This window comes from Megalobrama amblycephala, linkage group LG3 (genome assembly GCF_018812025.1).
Source record: "Megalobrama amblycephala isolate DHTTF-2021 linkage group LG3, ASM1881202v1, whole genome shotgun sequence".
In the NCBI taxonomy this organism is placed as follows: domain Eukaryota; kingdom Metazoa; phylum Chordata; class Actinopteri; order Cypriniformes; family Xenocyprididae; genus Megalobrama; species Megalobrama amblycephala.
Genome location: NC_063046.1, coordinates 29540800 through 29562991, shown reverse-complemented (window position 1 = coordinate 29562991; position 22192 = coordinate 29540800).

Here is a 22192-nt window from a genome sequence, read left to right as displayed (position 1 = left end):
AAAATGGCAAGAAATACAAAGTCCAGTAACTTTAAAATCAACTTTCTCATCACAATCCCTATTTTCACTCTCACATCCACTATTTCATCAGATTGGAAGAGGTATTAGATATTGCAGCATTCTTGCAATATCTTACTCTCATCTACTATAAGCTTTATGCTGTAGAATATGCTCCGTACTCCAGTCTTTCATGTTCTTTCTATACTATTAATCCATGACACACAGGCCAGAAGAAAAATGAGAGACACCATCGACTTCCACACATCCCACAAACTCTCTTCAGTGTTACATAATAAAAACATGAAACTCCACCGTCAGTGTAGCACAGAAAGGCAAAGTAAAAACAGCAAAGGGAGATAAAAAGAGTCAAGGGAGGAATAGTAAAGACAGGATTAAAAGTGAATGAGAAATCAAAAAATAATTGGAGAGGGCAGTAAAAAAAAGAAAAAAAAAAAGAGACCAAAAGTGAGAAAGGGAGTCAACAAGAGATGAAAACATTTCTGCTACAGGAAGACAGAACTAATGTTCATGGATTTGTGCTTCTAGGAGATGACTAAACGCAGACAGCAGGATATAATCCAAACAAGCCCTTTTCCCTGCTCTGGGCCATCTCTCCAAGAGCACACAGAGCCAGAGGGTGCTGCAATGTGCCACAGAAACTCCAGAAACTAAACAAATCCAGTCACTGTATGCATAACACACCATTTACACCCACATAAGTGGATGATATGTTGATCTTTTCCTTCAAGGCTCAAGGATAGGGTTTGAGGCACTGTTAGGGTCAATTTGAATCAGGGTTAACCCTTGTGTCAGGCTTAGGGATGGAGACAGTGGTAAGATTAAGATTAGGGAGGAGTCTGAGGTTATGTCAGGGTTAAAGATAAAGGCTTTAAAAGGAGGAACATAAAGTTGTATTTGCAGCAATATGCCGCGTAGCATCAGCATTAGCTTTAAACTTAGTTTTAAAGTTGCGGCTGGGTTTGATAGGAAATAAAAGAATAAAAAAAAAACATCTCTGTGTCTGTTATTGTAGTTTGTCTAAGATTTAACATTCTGTCATGATCAACTCTTTAGCACTGAATGGTCATAAAAATTAAAAAAAATACACCTACACACATAGATCTTGCTAATATCTGGTAACACAGCCAAGGCTAAATTTTCATTTTACTATGAGGACAGTTTTTAGACTATTACACCGGCAGGAAGAGAACATTTCACTCGTTCTTCTTTTCTTGAAGGGATAGTTCATTCAAACTGATCATTTGCTCACCCTTATGTAGCTTCAAACCCATATGACTCGATCTTCTGCAGAACAAAAAAGGAGACATGTTTAAGAATATATTGATGACTAATGCATTATACAGTATATAAGCCATACGATAAGTTAGTGTAATGAACAAACCAGTCATGTTGTTATTAACTTAACTCAGAATCAGAATTTTAAAAAAAATCGAAATAAACTTAAAAAAAGTTTAAGCTAAAGTAAAAAAAAAAAAAAACTACAACTGAAATAAAAATAAATTAAAGCGAACTAAAAAAAGAGAAAAGCACATAACAAAACTACTAAAACAAACTAAAATGAAAATGAAAACTGAAAAATGTTAATAAATGTTAAAATAGTATACAAAAAATATTAAAATAATTCCATTCATTTGTTATTCACTGATAATCTTTCCCTACAGTGAGATGTTAACTGCTGCAACCAAATCATTGATTTATTGACAACTGAATCAGTTGGACTGTTTAGACTGAAATACAGTGTATGAATGTAACAAGTTATGTTGTCCTGAGTGAACTGCACATCTCATCTCTACCCCACTGTATTTCAGTTAACTTGCACACATCTCTAAAACGGTCCTATACCCCCTTTTGTGAGCGTTTCCATAGCAAAAGTCCCAGAGTGAGCAAACTTTATTCTGAATTATTTTCCACCAGAGCCTCGTTTAGGATAATTTAACACAGAAATCTAGACATTTTGAGAATTCCCTCATTCTGAACTCACCAACAAGATTAAAATTAGACATCTTTTTTCACTTTCACTGAATTGCACACAGGGTTGCATAAAAATAAAATAAAAACCACAACCATCTTGTTCAGATGATTTAGAATGATATTTAGTGCTTAACTGGAAGGTGTTTAAATATGAGATAATATAATATTGTGAAATTCTGAGGACAGAACAGCATTTCCAAACTTCTAAACATATCATAATTTAAGAGGACTAACTACTTCAGGGTGAAGCGTTCACACAGCGGATTATGGCCTCAAACACACTGGAAACTTTTATCACTTTCTGTCTAATCTTTTGAGCTACTGGAGTTTTTAACACTTAAAGCTGGACATCATCTCGTAGACAAAATGTTATTGAAAGTAGCTCACTTTGGGGCTTTCCTCTGACTTAAATAATTGTTCTTTTCAGCTAAAGAGAGATATTAAAAATGACTAATAGCCACTCAGACTGAGCCATTCAACCACATTTTGACAGATGTTCTCGCCCTACATCTTCTGAAAATTTAAGATGTCAGGAAGCCTGAATTCACGCTGCAGCATTGCTGTCATAACCACTGATTGCTTACAATTTAGAGATGCTTTTCTTACAAAGCATGTTATTTTACAAAAACACCTTGGAGAGTTCCCACAGAGCATCCTGGGGTTAAGTGTCTTTTTTGATGGCATTGGTGATAGCGTTCTTGCCACTTAACTTAACATTTACACAATCCAGACAGCAACAACCAGCACTGGGTGAAGGATGGCAGTGGTTAAGTGAACATGGAAAAGGAGGGTGAACATACATTAAGATGTGAACACCTCAGTCCTCAATCTCAGTTGCTTTCTTTATTGGGCCTGATGTTAAACAGCTGCAGTTTATTTAACAGTTCTTCACCCCATCAGAAAAATGCCCAGTGATTGATAACGTTTCAGTCCACAAATCAATTTAAACAATGACAAACGCACCCAATTGCTTTTATAGTGCCAAATTCAGTAAAAACAGTAATATTGAGAAATTTTATTACAATTCAAAGTAATTATTTTCTTTTTGAATATATTTTAAAATATCATTTATTCCTGTGATGCAAAGCTGAATTTTCAGCATCACTACTCCAGTCTTCAGTGTCACATGGTCCTTCTGATTTGCTGCTCAAGAAACATTTCTTATTATTATCAATTGTGAAAACATTTGTGCTGCTTAATGTTTTTGTGGAATCCGTGATACATGGAATACGTAAATCCAGGATTTTTTTGATGAATATAGAAAGTACAAAATAATGGAAGTTGAAATCACCTTTTGAATGGTAGTATACTAGAGCAGTGTTTCTCAACTTCAGTCCTTGGGACCCATCTCCCAGAATGTTTTAGATGTCTCCCTATTCAACACACTTAAGAAGCTGACAAGTTAAATCAGGTGTTTTATTTAGTGAGACATCAAAACATTCTGTATGCGAGTCCCCAGGACTGGAGTTGAGAAACACTGCTCTAGAGGACAGTGACTATAGCATGGATGAGGCATGAGATGGATGCAGCGCAGATCCCTGAGGGAAGTTTGCAAGGCATTGCACAGTAGAGAGTGAGTGCACCCTGGATTTACAGTGTTTGGCACTCAATCTGTGGCCTTCACAGCTGCCTTATCTGTTTCCAGCACTGAGAGACTGCTGCATGGGGTTAGTTCAGGACAGACACAAGCACTCGTGCACGCTTATGTCAGAACACACTTTCACGTACATACTGTACATACGCTCTTGGTATTATCAAATGCTTTTACACATTCATCCCAAAAGTCTGGAACTGCTAATGACAATGCTTCAGTTTCACTTTTTTTAACTATTTCTCTTTAATGACAGCATAAGCTGCATAAACTCCACTGCATAAATCCAATGATCACGCGATCCGGCATGATTTGAGATAACTGAAAGTGCATCTTCAGTAAATGCAACTGACCTTTTGTACAAACAGTTAACATGGTCAATGACACCAATTTGCTTATTTGATTAGTGTTCTAAAAATAGTATGTTTTACGTCAAGAAATTTACTGTTTTAAAAATGTCAAATTCTAATATATATATATATATATATATATATATATATATATATATATATATATATATATATATATATATATGCTTGCACGTATATAACAAGCAACCTGGTTGCATTGCTCTAGGGCACAGTGATGATTGTTTTTTGTGGGTCTTCATTGCAGTTTCTGAGGTTTTGCAGCTATGCCATATTTTTACAGCATAAATAAAAGACAATCACTTTACTAATCAACAAATAATTCTGCTCTCTTAACTTTTTTCGGTAACACTTTAGAATAATGGTCTACCATTAATGAGTAACTATGCAGGAAGTAATCCAGGACTTATAAGTAGTACTACATAAACACTTCAGCTACTAATATTAACTAATATAGAAACAAGCTTAACTAATCAATAAATAATATCAAATTTAGGACTACGATAGTTCCTTATTAGCTAATCAATAATTACTTAATGAGATTACCATCATTAATAACTATTAACTAATGGACAAATTGTAAAGAACATTATCATGTGTCTGAGATGCAATCAGTCATCATTTTTACTTTGAATATAGTCATAAAATGCATCATTGTTACCCTTTTTTCTTTCGTTGTCTTTCACCTGTCACAGTGATCTATTGGTTTGAGTTTCCCTTGGTTTCATCTGCAGCCTCAAGCTGTCCTGTTACCCCCTACAGCCACCATCCTCTGACATCGTCCTCATTCATCAGTTTTGAAACTTCTTTAGGGATTTGGGACACAATCTAAAGGCCAGAAATTAATAACTTCCAGTGTGTTTGCTGAAAGAGCACACACAATGAAAATATACAGAAATCAACCATTCAAAAATTGATGTTTTGATTAATCTACAAGTGATCCTTGTTGCAACACAGTGAAAGGCTATCACCTTTGGTCTACTTTAGTGTCAGTTTATTTTTTTGCATGCGTATGTATACTGTTGTTATCATTAGCACTGCAGAATGCATGAATAAATTCAACTAGCATAATATGGGGCAAAATGTTTTTTAAACTTGAAACTTCAGTGTGATTCTTTATAAACGAAAGTTGTTATAGATAGAAGCATAAGTTAAGACAGCAAAATTATCCAATATGAGTCCTGATCCAAGTTCCTAAAGACTTTAGACTAAGATCTTGATATGGAACAGGCAAACCATGTGAACAACAGCACTGGTCTATTATTCTCAGCACCAAATTGAGTTTTAAAAAAAGTTAATTATTTACACAGTTACAATGATTGAGTCTGACTTTTCTGTTTGAAATGGCATAAACCTCAAAACATATTGTGAAAGTTCAGACAGTACAGCAACTGTGTCTGCTATGACCAGACAGCCATAGCTCTGCAGCCTTACTTTCAGCCTTATGTGTGACGTAACGTTAATTTGAACACACCTCAGAGGAAGGCGTTTTTCATTGGTTAGTGTAAATGTGTGTCGTCTGGGTTGTCTGATTCGGAGTAAAGTCTGTATGCTGTCAGGAGGAGATAAACTCTAATGACACCTTAATAAAGCAAGTTGATAAGAGGCTTAGTTCCATTCACACTTTATTTGTATTGCTTTATCTACATTATGGTGATTGAGGACATATAAGTCTTAATGGCTAATCTGCCATCTGATGTCACTGTTTCATATATATTGCTTAAAGGGTCACATCACAATGTTTTGAGTGTCATTTAAGCTGGTCCAGAAAGCTTTGTGACATATTGTCAACATTGTTTATCAAGGGCTTTTTCAGAGCCTGTGGGTAAGCTGAAAGGTGCTGATACAAATAATGAGCACAGAAGCAGCAACTGGCAGGACCTGTGTATGAAGTTGGGAGACATTTTAAATGGAATATACATATAGTTGTTTATATGTGAATTTCTATTTTTAAAAGATCTCATCTTGCCGTTTATGTATATACACAAACTAATGGTTAAAGGTTTGAGATCAGTAAAATTCATGTTTTTGAAAGAATTCTCTTATGCTCACCAAGGCTGCATTTTTAAAAAATAAAAAATACATTAAATACAGTACTATTTAGAAATTATTACAATTTAAAATAACAGTTTTGTAAATTAATATATTTTGTCATTTATTCCTGTGATGGCAAAGATACATTTTCAGCAGCCATTACTAGTTTATGTACTGTACAGATAAAATTAACTAAGTTTAAAGTTTAAAGATACACTAATGACTAATTACTAAATTTCATGTACAGAGGTCTGATGGACTGCCCTGTGCAAAAGTTATGAAAAACTTCACTAGAAGGTACCCACACTGCACTTTAAAAAAAAATAAATACACAAAATGATCATGAAGTATGAAAAAAAGATCATATTTCATATTTCAGCCAACATTTCATTGTATGCACTCTTAGACTTGTATGAATGAGGTTATTAGAATGAGTGCCATGACTTTCTTTGAGAAGTGTTTAGCACTTCAAGTTTCATGTGGCGCCTGCAGAGATCTTAGCAAAGTGACATTTTTATGATTATTCACGCACACACACACAGAGACACACACACACATAGACACACTTGTACACTCATGGCTCCTTAATTTCCCTGCACAACACATTTATGTTCCTCAAAGGATGAATGAATTTCCGAGCTGGAAGCAGAGTTCTAATGTATTCTGTGGAGTGTTTACTAGGTTTAAGACTTAGCCAAACTTATCTTTGAATAATCCAAATTCAACATTAAGTATATTTGTTGGTATCCCAGTAGGTTTAATTTTATATTTCAAAACTAGTTCTACTGATAGACCTGCCGAACCCAATGAATAACTGCAACTCTTGCCCTACATAACTGTTAACCATGTGTGATGGTCATTTCTTACACTGTTACAGAACTGATCATTACTTATCAGACCTTTATCTCCAATGGGACTCGACTTGGCCGTTATGCCGGCAATTCTTAGAAGCCTGTGCCATGATGCCACCGCCTGGCCTATTTGCCAAGCCCCACCCATGTCCCCCAGAGGCTTTTAGGGACAGACCTTAAGGTCATATGTACTCTGGCAACTGCTGAACCATCGAACAAAAAAGCTACAGTATGAGTGTTTGCCTCCTTTTTTATGTGCTCCTATAACGCAACAGAACTGATGTTGCATAATGCGCAAATAAGACCCCTGATAGTCATTATTCTAGACATCACTCTCCTGATATGACACACAATTTTTAAATATCACTTTCCATTTGGTACTTTTTGTGGTTGGGTACTATTGTGCAAATGGTCCAGTCCCTTGACAGGGAACTGCTGATTGTGGGCTCAGAACACTGATATTGTGAGGCAGAAAGAGAGGTAGGCTACAAGAAAAAGTGCATATTGTGTCCAGGTGGAGCTCATACAGTTGTCATGGTATTGAGTTTGATCAAACAGAGTGAATGAAGAACAAAGTCCACACCCATGGCTTGTTCAGCAAACAGCTTATCAAAACTGTAACTTTTGTCTGAGTACAGACAACCAATTCAGTCTCACACACACAATTAAATAAATAAATAAATAAATAATTTAGGCATTCATAGTAAATAAAGTTCATTTTCATCAAGTTCATCATAATAAAGTTTCTGATATAGGACCCGTTTAACGAGTTCTTTTGTCCATATAATCTTTAAGGTATTAGGTTAACTTATTTGGCTTACTGTCCACTGATAAGTGCTTGATGAAGCAGCTTCAACTTGAGCTCTGATATACCCCCACAGTGAATAAATATAGGATATGATTACACAGGGAAAGGTACCTGAGATGAAGGTGGAGAGATGCTGGAACAGCTGAGATTGAAGAGAGGTAAACAGCTGCTTATATACTCTGGCTGTTGATTGGAAGATTAGATGGGCTCGCTCCTCCCTAAATTACGTTTAGGAACTTTACTAATATTTTTGGTTGAGCCATTTGCTTACATCTTTGAAATCAAAGGCAGCTTATGCAGCCCATACACAACTTTCAAAGTTGTCGGATTGTTGTACTTTTCATGCTATACACAACTGTCTGTCATCACATTCATGCTGCAGGATCACAGACAGGTCAACGTTACTCTGTGTTCGGGCCAAATACCGAGCTCGGAGCTCTCTCCCTGGACAGCACACCAAATATGTATACCATTTATTTTATCTGACTTATTTGTAAGTGTGAACTTGTGAAATATCTATATGGCCAATGCATCAATGCCTTTCTCAGATCGCATCTTTGTTCAATCATACATACATAGTGATCAAGCACAGATTTGCCTCTTATTTTGGGCTTTTGTTGATAATCTCCATTAACTGTCGGTGAGCGGACAATCAGGGCTAAAATCATGTAGTGTATTTGGGTGGCATTAAAGTAGATATGAAATGGAAGTTGCAATAGTCTTTTCTTCCCTATTGAGATGTACACTATATTGCCAAAAGTACTGGGACACCCCTCCAAATCATTGAATTCATGTGTTCCAATCACTTCCATGGCCACAGGTGTATAAAATCAAGCACTAATGCAGATTGGTTCTACAAACATTTTGTGAAGGAATGGGTCATTCTCAGGAGTTCAGTGAATTCAAGTGTGGTACAGTGATAGTTTGCCACCTGTGCAATAAGTCCATTCATGAAATTTCCTCACTACTAAATATTCCACGGTCAACTTTTTGTGGTATCATAACAAAGTGGAAACAACTGGGAACAACAGCAACTCAACCACGAAGTGGTAGGCCACGTAAAATCACAGAGCGGGGTCAGCGCATGCTGAGGCGCACAGTGTGCAGAAGTCGCCAACTTTCTGCAGAGTCAATAGCTACAGATCTCCAAACTTCGTGTGGCCTTCAGATTAGCTCAAGAATAGTGTGTAGAGAGCTTCATGGAATGGGTTTCCACAAGCAGCTGCATCCAAGCCTTACATCACCAAGTGCAATGTAAAGCGTGGGATGCAGTGGTGTAAAGCACGCCACCACTGGACTCTAGAGCAGTGGAGATGTGTTCTCTGGAGTGACGAATCATGCTTCTCTGTCTGGCAATCCGATGGACAAGTCTGGGTTTGGCGGTTGCCAGGAGAACGGTGTTTGCTGTAATCTCAAGTGATTGACAGGTTGTACCACTCTCGAGCCAATAAACACGTCATCAGAGAAGAGAAGAGATGACGATGCAAGTGGAAGGGTAAGTTGTTTTGATTAATGATTATGAGGGAACATGAATTTTAAGTGCGTGGATGTCATTTATAATTAATACTGCAATATTCCAAAACGTCTCAGGTTACGCATGTAACCATGGTTCCCTGAGAACAGGGAACGAGACTTTGTGCTTGATTGCGCTATGGGGAACCGTCACTCGTGACAGGTATTTGAAATGCCAAGAATCACAAAACTCCAATCCTATTGGAATCCGATTGCACATTTGGCTCTGAAACTCTGGAATAGCCTTCCCGATAATGTTCGGGGCTCAGACTCGCTCACCCAGTTTAAATCTAGATTAAAGACGCATCTCTTTAGCCAAGCATTCACATAATGCATCTCATATCAGATCAATTGCACATGACTATCTTTGCTTAATGTTATGAACAGCAGCTACGCTAATTATTCTCCATTTGCTTTTCTGTTTTGCCTCGGGACACCCATCCCGAGGTGACTAGAGAGGACTTCAGCTTCAGTTTGGATCCAGCCTCTTAAGAAGACCTCAGATGACCAACACCTATGAAGAGACTGTACCAACTCCTGTGAGGACTTCAGAAGACGCAATCATCTGGATCAACATGCACATTACACAATTTCTATATATCCTAATCATTGTTAATGTAATTCATTTTTCAGGAGCTCATTGCTTCTACGTTCAGTTAAACTGCTAACAGTGATTGTAAATTAATTGCCTAAATTATTACATTATTTGCTAACTTCATTCTTTAAATTGTGATGTTGACATGCATTCTCTGTAAAGCTGCTTTGAAATGATATGTATCGTGAAAAGCGCTATACAAATAAATGTGAATTGAATTGAATTGAATTGGCCGGCGACAGCCTATGACGTCGAATGGCGCAATCCATGACGTATAAAGGGAGTGCCTGAGGAAGCAGTTTCGTCTTTGAGGGACTGTTCAGCAGGCATCCCGAAGCATGGCAGGGAAGCGCAGAGTCTCGTTCCCTGTTCTCAGAGAACCATGGTTACATGCGTAACCTGAGACGTTCCCTTTCGAAAGGGAACTTCAACTCTGCGCTTGATTGCACTATAGGGGAACGATATACCCATGCTGCCATGCTAGAGGAGAGTGCATGCCCAAAATGTCTGGACAAACGTCTGGTAGTTCCAGGGAAAAACCGGGAGCAACTTCTCCAAGGCTGTCAGTGACAGCATTCCCTATGGCCAACAGCCCAAACTGAGCCTAAAAGAGGCCCTCCGTGAAAGGCCTGCCAAGGCTGCTAAAGGCATCTGGGACCAACAACCTGTAGAAAGTGGTCCTTTAAAGGGAATGTGGCCAGGAGACCAGAAGGAATCCTGGCCAGTCACTAGAGGGGACAAAATCACCCCCGACGCCACCAAGGAGGCCTTACTAATCTAGCGAAAGCCAAACATAGCTTGGCCACCCTTGTCTGATATACAGAATCTCCAAGCGCAAACTCCAAAAGAGGAGAGCAGGAAAGAGCAACTGTGAAAAGGCAGTAAGCAACTCAAACCCACACGCAGAGATGGGCATCCCAGAGAGCGGAACTCAGCTGAGCGCTATAAACCCTCGTATTGAGGGGAGTAAAACCACTCATCCTAGGATCTACTCAGCTTCTGATAAAAGCGCTGAGGAGGCTGTGCGCAAGAAAAACCCTGGTACAGGGGAGCACAAACCAGCCAGGGGCCAGTCTGAACGGGATACTTCACAGAAGTCTACAACCAATGACCAGCTTAGGGAGCTAAGCACAATTACACAGTCAACCCGAAGGGAAGTACGAAGCTCAACCTAACGGACAGACCATACTGCAGGCACATAGCCATGGAGGCCGAACAGAAGGGGCCTACAACATAACTAAAAGTTCTTACAATTAACTAATATCACAACATGAATCCAACACACATTGTGTTATTCAGGATGGCCCATAAGGCCATTCGACTGAAAACATAGCATGACCAAGTAATTAGGTAGCTGTGAGTGCCCATGAAACAGCCCATCCAACACAATCCGACGAGCAGTGTACTCGGTAAAAGCACCCTTCTACTCTTCTACTCCGAGCCCCGGCCAGCCAGCGACACAAGACCCTTTTTACCGTTACAGTAAAATAAAACTCAAAGGGAAAAATCCAGCATGCTCCCAAAGGAGGCCCTTAAAGCCTACCCTTCGCACATGGCGTCAGCTAGCGGCCACTAAAGTTCTAGGAGCAAAATAGATCTGAGTAACAGACAGGGTAGCTATTTAGCTCGACTAGAGCTAAAGAAAATCAAGCTCAAGGAAGCAAATGCATAAAACCAGACAAACAGTTGGTTTTAATACAAGAGCTCACCTCGAGAGGCAGGCCACTCAGAAGTGTACTTAGTAAAAGCACCTTTTACTCTCTAAGCGAGAGGAGTACAAAGCCAAACTCCAGCATGATAACTAGGAGGCCTGCGAAAGCCTACAACTCGGCATTAACCAGTGGTAGCTTCATGACTAAAGCCAGCAAGCAGGCCAAGTACTCGAGAAACCCTTAGGTAGGAGAAGTACACACTACGCCACAGAACTCAACAAAAGGCCTGACCTAGGGCCTATTCATATGGAGGTGGGCGTGGCCGATGGCGGCGTGAGTCATAAGACATGACTCAACCATGGAATGAGTCTAGATATAACCAACCCAGCTGGGCCAACACAGAGGCTACAAAGGAGGCCTTGCAAGGCCTGCTACTTCTAGCACCATGTGGCACCAGCCCATGGTCATAACAGGGCCCAAGCTCAAAGGGGACCAGCTCTAGACCCTACACAATAACTGTGGGTAACTAGCTACACAACCTGAGCTTAAGCCTACACATTCCAACAGGCAATGTACCCAGTACACATAAATATGCTATCACGGTCTAAGGAAGGCCTACAAGGCCTATCACCTCAAACAACGTGAGCATAAGCCTGAGACAGTGCTAAAATACGTGAGCAAACTCGTGACCGTAAACCAACAGCGCCCAAAAAACAAGCTGTATTAAGAAAGAGGCTACAATAAAGATCCAACAATCTAACAGCAAATGCAAGAGATCATAGAGATCAGATAAATAGATAGATCATCAGAGATCATACTATTCTAACCAGAATAAGACTCTCTACACTTAACCTGAGTGTGCAATCCAACAGGTGATGCACTCAGTGAAACACAAACCCTAACCGGGGAGTACAACAAAACACCACGTTCATAGATAGAGGCTAATCACAGCCTGCTATCACAGAAACAGGCGTTAACCTGTGGCAGCACTAGAGTAAGCTCACATATGTATGTAGGGCTAAAGCTTAGAACCCCAAAGCAAACGCAAATGCTTTGTAATACATGCCATCCAAACAGGATAAATGTTTCACAGAACAGATCTGAAATCTTTAATGAACCCTAGAGAACGAAAACTAAAATATTTAGCATCGTAATCTCAAACTTGAATATAATTCAATAATGTCAAAAAGACATTATAAACATGACAAAGTTCTAAAAAGTGGGGCCTAGCAGCACTGCATAACTCATCTTCTCGAAGATAAGGGCCTACCACCTGGGAAAAACAGCACCAGGAAGTCTAATAACAGTCTATAACCTTAGCTGTTAACCTCAGCCATAGCACCTACATTTTCACATCGAAGGGGAAATGGGCATCCGGCCCGCAACTCCCTCAGGAGGAGGCCAGAACTAGGAATGATACAACCTCACAGGGATAGTAATAATAAGGGTGATGTAACAAACACCTAAACCAAGCTCTAGCCTAGCTGCTAGCTAAGGCCTACTGGGCCAAGCAAATACCTTCAAATATAAGGAGAAAATGAAGCACTGCAAGCAAACAGTGTCAGGCAGCCGAAAAGCCATCCTGCACACAAATAACTGAAGCGACGAGAACATAGGAGGCTACAAAATAGCGGCCATAAAGCAGCCTGCATATTTTGACAACTAGCCAACCTAATGCTACAGTTATTTTGCCCAAAAGAACCCCTTCTAACCTTACTGACTACATGATCAGGAAAGCTATACAGGAAAAACAAGGTCCACACTTTTTATAAACATAAAAATATAGACCCAGCTTATCTTCCTGTGGCTTGCAGAACGAAGATTTTCCCTCCTTATTTAAAGCACAAAGAAGTAAGAAATCAAAAGTCCTTTCAAGCCTAAAAGCATTTTCACTATCAAGCCAGAAGGCGGCCTTTAGAAAAAGGCCAGCCGACAGCCTAACTGTAAAAGAAGCACCTGAGCAAGTAGAAAGTATATATATATATATATATATATATATATATATATATATACAGTGGGTATGGAAAGTATTCAGACCCCCTTAAATTTTTCACTCTTTGTTATATTGCAGCCATTTGCTAAAATCATTTCAGTTCATTTTTTTCCTCATTAATGTACACACATCACCCCATATTGACAGAAAAACACAGAATTGTTGACATTTTTGCAGATTTATTAAAAAAGAAAAAGTGAAATATCACATGGTCCTAAGTATTCAGACCCTTTGCTCAGTATTTAGTAGAAGCACCCTTTTGATCTAATACAGCCATGAGTCTTTTTGGGAAAGATGCAACAAGTTTTTCACACCTGGATTTGGGGATCCTCTGCCATTCCTTCTTGCAGATCCTCTCCAGTTCTGTCAGGTTGGATGGTAAACGTTGGTGGACAGCCATTTTTAGGTCTCTCCAGAGATGCTCAATTGGGTTTAAGTCAGGGCTCTGGCTGGGCCATTCAAGAACAGTCACAGAGTTGTTGTGAAGCCACTCCTTCATTATTTTAGCTGTGTGCTTAGGGTCATTGTCTTGTTGGAAGGTAAACCTTCGGCCCAGTCTGAGGTCCTGAGCATTCTGGAGAAGGTTTTTGTCCAGAATATCCCAGTACTTGGCCGCATTCATCTTTCCCTCGATTGCAACCAGTCGTCCTGTCCCTGCAGCTGAAAAACACCCCCACAGCATGATGCTGCCACCACCATGCTTCACTGTTGGGACTGTATTGGACAGGTGATGAGCAGTGCCTGGTTTTCTCCACACATACCGCTTAGAATCAAAGCCAAAAAGTTCTATCTTGGTCTCATCAGACCAGAGAATCTTATTTCTCACCATCTTGGAGTCCACTACATGCAGGCTTTCATGTTTCTTGCACTGAGGAGAGGCTTCTGTCGGGCCACTCTGCCATAAAGCCCTGACTGGTGGAGGGCTGCAGTGATGGTTGACTTTCTACAACTTTCTCCCATCTCCCGACTGGAGCTCATCCACAGTGATCTTTGGGTTCTTCTTTACCTCTCTCACCAAGGCTCTTCTCCCCCGATAGCTCAGTTTGGCTGGACGACCAGCTCTAGGACGGGTTCTGGTCGTCCCAAACGTCTTCCATTTAAGGATTATGAAGGCCACTGTGCTCTTAGGAACCTTAAGTGCAGCATAATTTTTTTTGTAACCTTGGCCAGATCTGTGCCTTGCCACAATTCTGTCTCTGAGCTCTTCAGGCAGTTCCTTTGACCTGATGATTCTCATTTGCTCTGACATGCACTGTGAGCTGTAAGGTCTTATATAGACAGGTGTGTGGCTTTCCTAATTAAGTTCAATCAGTATAATCAAACACAGCTGGACTCAAATGAAGGTGTAGAACCATCTCAAGGATGATCAGAAGAAATGGACAGCACCTGAGTTAAATATATGAGTGTCACAGCAAAGGGTCTGAATACTTAGGACCATGTGATATTTCAGTTTTTTTTTTTTTTAATAAATCTGCAAAAATGTCAACAATTCTGTGTTTTTCTGTCAATATGGGGTGCTGTGTGTACATTAATGAGGAAAAAGATGAACTTAAATGATTTTAGCAAATGGCTGCAATATAACAAAGAGTGAAAAATTTAAGGGGATCTGAATACTTTCCGTACCCACTGTATATATGGGAGGTGAAAGAAGAAGAGGAGAGGGTTACAAACCGTTACAAACGCAATGGTGTTTATAATCGATCATCCATTACTCTCATTTCTTCCTCCTCCCGTCTGTCTGGCTCAGATCCAAATCTGAACGGCCAGGGGGTTTTCCATGCCCTCCCGATCTCAAATGCGGAGATCAGGAGAGAATGGAAAGTCTATGGGAGCTGCAACATTCATGGACAGAAAGGAACCGTTCGTCAAGCCATCCGCGCACGGCCCCTTTCTTAACACGCTCTCACGGCAGCTGCAGCCCACCGAAAAGCACTTCCCAAAAACACAGCAGCTCCACATACCCCAGCAGCCAGAGGAGCGCTTGCTATCGGACGCAGTGACATCTAACATAGACGTCACCGTCATCTACTCATCCTCGTAGCCCCGGGGAAGCTGAGAGAGAATATAATTCTCTCAGACTTTTCAAAGAGCTCACCTGTGAGCCCTATGATTGCAGCCGCCATACTGCCTCAGCAGTATGGGGCTACAAACACCAGGCACAGATGCAGACACCTCCTCCCTCAGGAAGAGTGTCAAACGAAAACGAAGCGTCCCGACAGGAGAGACGCTCACAGTGAACAATAGACAAACACACATAGATGGTGCCCTCAAGCACCGTCTATGCGTTCGCCCCTCTCCAGACAGAAAAACGCCAGAAATGTGTAAATCAAGTGTCAAACCCCTGGGACACGGATCAACACATTCTCCTGAACGTTTGCAGACAAATGGAGTAATTTCCTACCGGAGTTTGTGAGACAATGGCACAAACAAGACAGTCCAGTAAAGACGAGAAGATGTTGACTGCTTCCTCAGGCACTCCCTTTATACGTCACGGTTCACGCCATTCGACGTCATAGGCTGTCGCCGGCCAATAGGATTGAAGTTTTGTGATTCTTGGCATTTCGAACACCTGTCACGAGTGACGTTCCCCATAGCGCAATCAAGCGCAGAGTTGAAGTTCCCTTTCGAAAGGGAACTAACCAAGAATTGTCAGTTTACACACACACACATTTAAATATAATATAATTTAATTTAATTTAAATATAATATAATTTAAAGATTATACTTCTATATATATTACACCTTATATTTCTTGTTTCGGATAACATGATATGCTGTGAAATCAATGCAAAATGTGAGATACAACATTTGCGTACAAGTAACTGAGATAATGCTGTTTTGGTGTCTGTAATGTTTTGTATATGCTTACAGTTTGGGATAGAGGTATGTAATTACTACTTAAATCTTTCCGAACACTGGACAAGGGCACGCTGTGCCCAAGGAAACAGGTTATTGGCTTGCACAGTGTGGCATGATGGTACTGTAGTAGCTCTACCAGCTTTAAAGATTTGAAAAGTATAAATTGATTTTAGCAGCAAAAAAATCTATTATTATTACTGCCTATTATTTTTTGTGCTTTTCGTAGATGAAATGAACTAATACTATATTATACTTCTGTGTGTATTTTGATTAAAGTTATTGCCTACTGAAATTAATCATCAATTTTGTATTTTCCTCTTTGGTTTTCCTTTTTATATTCTGTGGGAATATATTCAGACACCAATGAACTTTTCAGCTTACAAATGAGTGACGTTTGCACAATATGCAAAATGTTTAATAAAAATACATTATAAATGGCACATAATATGGCTTGCACATGTTTTTTAATGATTTGGTTTATTAATCTATCCAAAAAAAGTGCACTAATTTTGCGTACTCGCATACAGATCATATTTTCAAGCATAAAATATAATGCAGTTATAGTTCCACTTATAGGGCCTTCACCTAACAGAAAGGTTGCCTGAGAGCTTGAGATGAACATACATCTGCATTCACTCAGAGGTGATTTAAACATCTTATCTGTTCATATGGAGGGTTTCAGTAGGGAAAAGGTTATTGCATTGTAGTCAATCACTTCACACTGTTAATGGGGCCAATATGTCATCAAATGTTGCAATGTAAAAGGCTCGGGTAAGTGAAAGTGTCTCATCAGACTTGTGATTACAAATGCTATGTCCGAAACCTTGCTGCTTTGCTACCCAGTTAGACTTTGCAGGCCATAGTTTTTTTGCATTAAGGCAGCTTGTGAGGGAACTGTTTTCAGACAAACTTCCAAGGCACCATATCTTCATGTCTAATGGCCTAGAATAAATCTGAGTAAGCTTTAGACCAAACAAATACTTAGTAATTCAAATTTCTTGCTTGAGTCAAAGTTAAGAAAAATGGACATTTATGAATAAAATTACTCTTTTAACTGAATTAAACATTATATTTAGATGTGCTTTGATGCCTTTCAAAGTCTGTATACAAATGTATGGACGACTTTAAAGTATCATTAAGACTTTATGTATCATATAATGAGTTTGTATGGTGATGAAATCATAAAAAAAAAAAATAATAATTTCTTAATTTTATGTTGTTCTGCTGGATTTATGGCAGCAGTGACGGCATTAACTTCAGGTGCACTTCCACACTTGCTGCCAGCAGCATTGCGCTTTCAAATGGCAGTGGTGCAAAAACATGCTTGTGTTTTCGTACCTTTTGCCAAATAGATACTAAAGATCCAGCTAAATCCAGGAAGGCTAGTCTGTTTGACTGCAGAAGAATATCAGTGGGTTAGCTTTATCAAACCCATACTCAGCATAATAGCTGGTGATATATTATCACTATCAAACTTTGAATTTGAGACTCATGAACGTACCGCAGGAAAGAAAAGATAAAGACGAGGTAAAAGAATGTCCTTTGTGTATAAAGTCCACAGAACAATCTCAGTCCCTGTTAGGTTCAATAGGCCAGTTTTACAGCTCACTGACTACCATATCTTATCCAGAAAGAGCAAAAACGAGAGGGAGGTTGGGTTTGAGTTAGGTGTTCTTGGAAACATTTGAGAGGATTAACAGGTGTTGTTCATACATAGCTGAATGTGGTGGCATGACCTCTTAAAAATGCTTCATTCGGTCACGGTATTGAAACCTATCAAAACAAATGTGTTAGAAATATGGTGTATTTAAATCTGATATCTGGTGTTTAAACATGTCCCTGATGTAGCAGGTAAACAACCAGGTTTCAGATATACCTGATTTAGTTGACTCAGATTGGGAATTCTTTCGTTGTAATAGGGTGAGACAGGAAATGCCGTGTTACCACAAGTACATTCTGCTGCTGTAGAGTCATGACACTGAATTTGATTTCATACTTTTAATCCACCTCAATATATTCCACACTTGCCACACCCAGTATAGCTCTGTGCATATTCAACTGGCTGAAAGGTAATGTAAACCAGGGCCGGTGATTTATGAGCATCTTCTTTAAATCATAATTTGGGACTTTTTTCCTGTGAAACCACGTTTCCACAACTAGTTGACAGAGATGGGAGAGATGTGCCTTTTAGGCTGTTGTTGTGTTCATGTTAAAGTCACCATGAAATCAAAACTGACAATTCTTATTTTTTATTGAATATTGCAGTATTCATTATAAATTATTTATATGTGCACATCATTCTTTTTTTAATTCATGTGCATTCATAATCTTTCATCAAATTAACTTCCCGTATACCTCCTGCAACAACAATTCTTCTCTGATTTGTTTTTTAACAGGACAACCTGTCATTTACTTGAGATCACAGCAACAGCAAACCACAATGATCCAAAGATCTAGTCAGTTCCTGATGGACAAAATTAAGTCCAGCCCTACTTTTTTTCATGTTCAAGAAGCCATTTCACTTCAATAGGAAAGAAAAGACTAGCAACTTCCTGAGCAGAGACAAATGGAATGTGTTCAGCTTTTGGGTTCTTCAGTGTGATTAGCTGATTTGATTTAGTGTACGTACACTTAAGGTCAGGTTTATTATTATTTATTATCATTATTTAGTAGTGATTTTACAAGACTTTATTGAACATAATTATGACCAGTAAGAGCACACATCACTTGTGTTTAGTTTATTATTTATTGTAACATGTAAAACAGTAATTTCTTAATTAGGGCAAGAATTAAGAGATCACATTATCCCATCTATTACACATCTATAATCACTCATTCACTAGTGGAGTAAATAAATAAATACTTGGACATGAAATGTTGATTTGACTTTAATTAATTGCATAAGTTTACTTTTTACATTTTCTTTCACCGCTTGCAAAATGGGCTTTCAATAAAACTTGGCTGCATATACAGTAGAAAGTCAAGTAACCTTTATATATATAGGGCTTTATACAATAAAGATTGTTTTAAAGCAGCTTTACAGTGATTAACAGGAAAATGATTCAATGATGCAAGCAGAGTTCTTTTATATGGTGGCTGAGAGAGCTCAACGCGCTGCAAATGAAGAAAACACATGAAAATAGAAAAAAACACCAGGAAATAAAGAAAACATCTTCATCAGTTTGACAACACATGCACTGCAAAAGTTCATAACACATGCAAATAGAAAAACGCGCTGCAAATGTTCACAACACAAGCAAATACTGAAACTCGCTGCAAAAGTTCACAACACGTGCAAATACAAAAACATGCTGCAAATGTTCACAACACAAGCAAATACAGACACTTGCTGCAAAAGTTAACACATGTAAATACAAAAACATGCTGCAAATGTTCACAACACAAGCAAATACTAGCCTGGATGCCAGCCGAACTTAGCACCGCCCACAACATTTTGAGGTCGGGGAGTTCGGTCTGGACTCGATCCATAGAGGAGTAATTATGCCCGAACAGAAACTGTTCGGACCAATCAAATTGTCAGGGCGATGATTGACAGATTATCACCAGAAACGTAATCAGCCACGTCATCAAAGAGCGCTTGGGAAGTTTGATTGACAAGCGATCTAACCAATCAGAACGCCGTATCCGCCATTTTGTCCGACAAAGCAGTCAGGAGTTAGAAGATTAACCTCGGTGGAGTTAAACTTGAAAAATTGTGCATATTGACGTCTTTCCGCGTTTGAAACAACATTCATTCTCATGTTCATTCATGTTTATTTGATGCTATAAATGGACTAGTAGGAAGAGATGATCGGTTCACGAGCCTCTTGAGCTGAGGCGCTACAGCAATCTGTCACGATCATGGTCACATCCCATTAAAGAGCCACAAAACGGTTTTTATTGTTTGAATTTTTTTAATAACTACACAGTTTGAAAGCTGGGACTTTGTTTAATATCATAAGTAACCTGCTCTGTCTCGTCTGTTGATGTGTTGTCAGTTTCCTCTTTGCTCCGCAATGTATTTTCCACTCTGTGTGGCGTGACAGCACCACGGCTTGTCGGACAAAGCAACAGTAACTAAGGGGGGCGGGTCTTTGCGAAAGGTCAGTTAGTTTACAACAATGATGGCTGTTGAAGAACTGAGATGTGTAGATTCCGCCATCGCGTCCGTTATAGAAGATATCGACAGCGCATTAATTTTAAAAAAGGAACAGAGGACCGCGATCAAGGCATTTGTTGATGGGAAAGATGTCTTTGCCGTCCTTCCTACGGGATTCGGCAAAAGTTTGATTTATCAGCTGGCCCCGATGGTCGCTAAGAAGAGTTCTGTTGACAACTATGCCTCGCTCAACATACGTCACTTACTCTGTAGCTCTGATTGGTTGTAGGTCTATCCAATTGAGGTCTTTCCTGGATCGGTTGAAATACGCCCCCATAACCAAAGCCCAATGGAGCAGTATCAGACTCATATTCGAACTAGAATTGAGTATGACCACGTCAGGCTAAGCAAATACAGAAAAAGTTCACAAATACAAAAGTTCACAACACATGCAAATACAAAAACACGCTGCAAATGTTCACAACACAAGCAAATACAGAAACGCACTGCAAAAGTTCACAACACATGCAAATACAGAAACGCGCTGCAAATGTTCACAACACATGCAAATACGGAAACTCGCTGCAAAAGTTCACAACACAAACAAATACAAAAACACGCTGCAAAAGTTCACAACACATGCAAATACAAAAACGCGCTGCAAATGTTCACAACACATGCAAATACGGAAACTCGCTGCAAAAGTTCACAACACAAACAAATACAAAAACGCGCTGCAAAAGTTCACAACACAAGCAAATACAGAAACTCACTGCAAAAGTTCACAACACATGCAAATATAAAAACATGCTGCAAATGTTCACAACACATGCAAATACAGAAACGCGCTGCAAAAGTTCACAACACAAGCAAATACAAAAACGCACTGCACATAGGCCTGCTCATAATGCACATACGATCAGGATGTTAAGATAAACAAAAAAACTCACCTTTCAGGTGCACACCACTGAAGAGTAAACATTGAACAATAAGCGGTCTCAGCCAGGTACGTTACTTGGTGTTCCCTTATAACATTTTCGTTGTGGTCTGTGCCAGTCCCGGAGCCAGGACAAAATTTTAATAATTTACTTGATTTTATGTCTCAAATTCCAGTCAATTATTCACTGCAGAAAGTGAAACTAAAAACTCAGCGATGAGAGCTCTACTTCAACATGTTCTGATAACACTAACCTTAATTTATTTCTTTATATTTCTCTTGTGGCCCATACGTAGTGCAAAAAATGAGAAGAGATGTAGGTCTTAAACAAGTTTTTTTTTTAAGTGAGTTAGCTAATCTTATTATAGTTATGTGTGATACGCTATAAATTATTGCGGGGCAAATTAAAATATTAATTTAATTCTGAAAGTAGCAAAATCATCATCATCATCATCATCATCATTTTGTATTTGCATGTGTTGTGAACTTTTGCAGCGCGTTTTTGTATTTGCATGTGTTGTGAACTTTTGCAGCACGTTTTTGTATTTGCATGTGTTGTGAACTTTTGCAGCGCGTTTTTGTATTTGCATGTGTTGCGAACTTTTGCAGCACGTTTTTGTATTTGCATGTGTTGTGAACTTTTGCAGCGCATGTGTTGTCAAACTGATGAAGAAGGTTTCTTTATTTGCTGGTGTTTTTTCTATTTGCATGGGTTTCTTCAGTTGCAGCGCGTTGAGCTCTCTCGGCCACCATACTTTTATAGCTGTACAGCAGCTCTAAAAGTAAATAGTGTCATTGTTCAGCTGAAGTCAGTTTATTGTTGATTCAGTTGACCCGCACCTGAATCATCCATCCATATTCCAAACCGCTGATCCAATGTGGCTACAGCGTAATATCATAC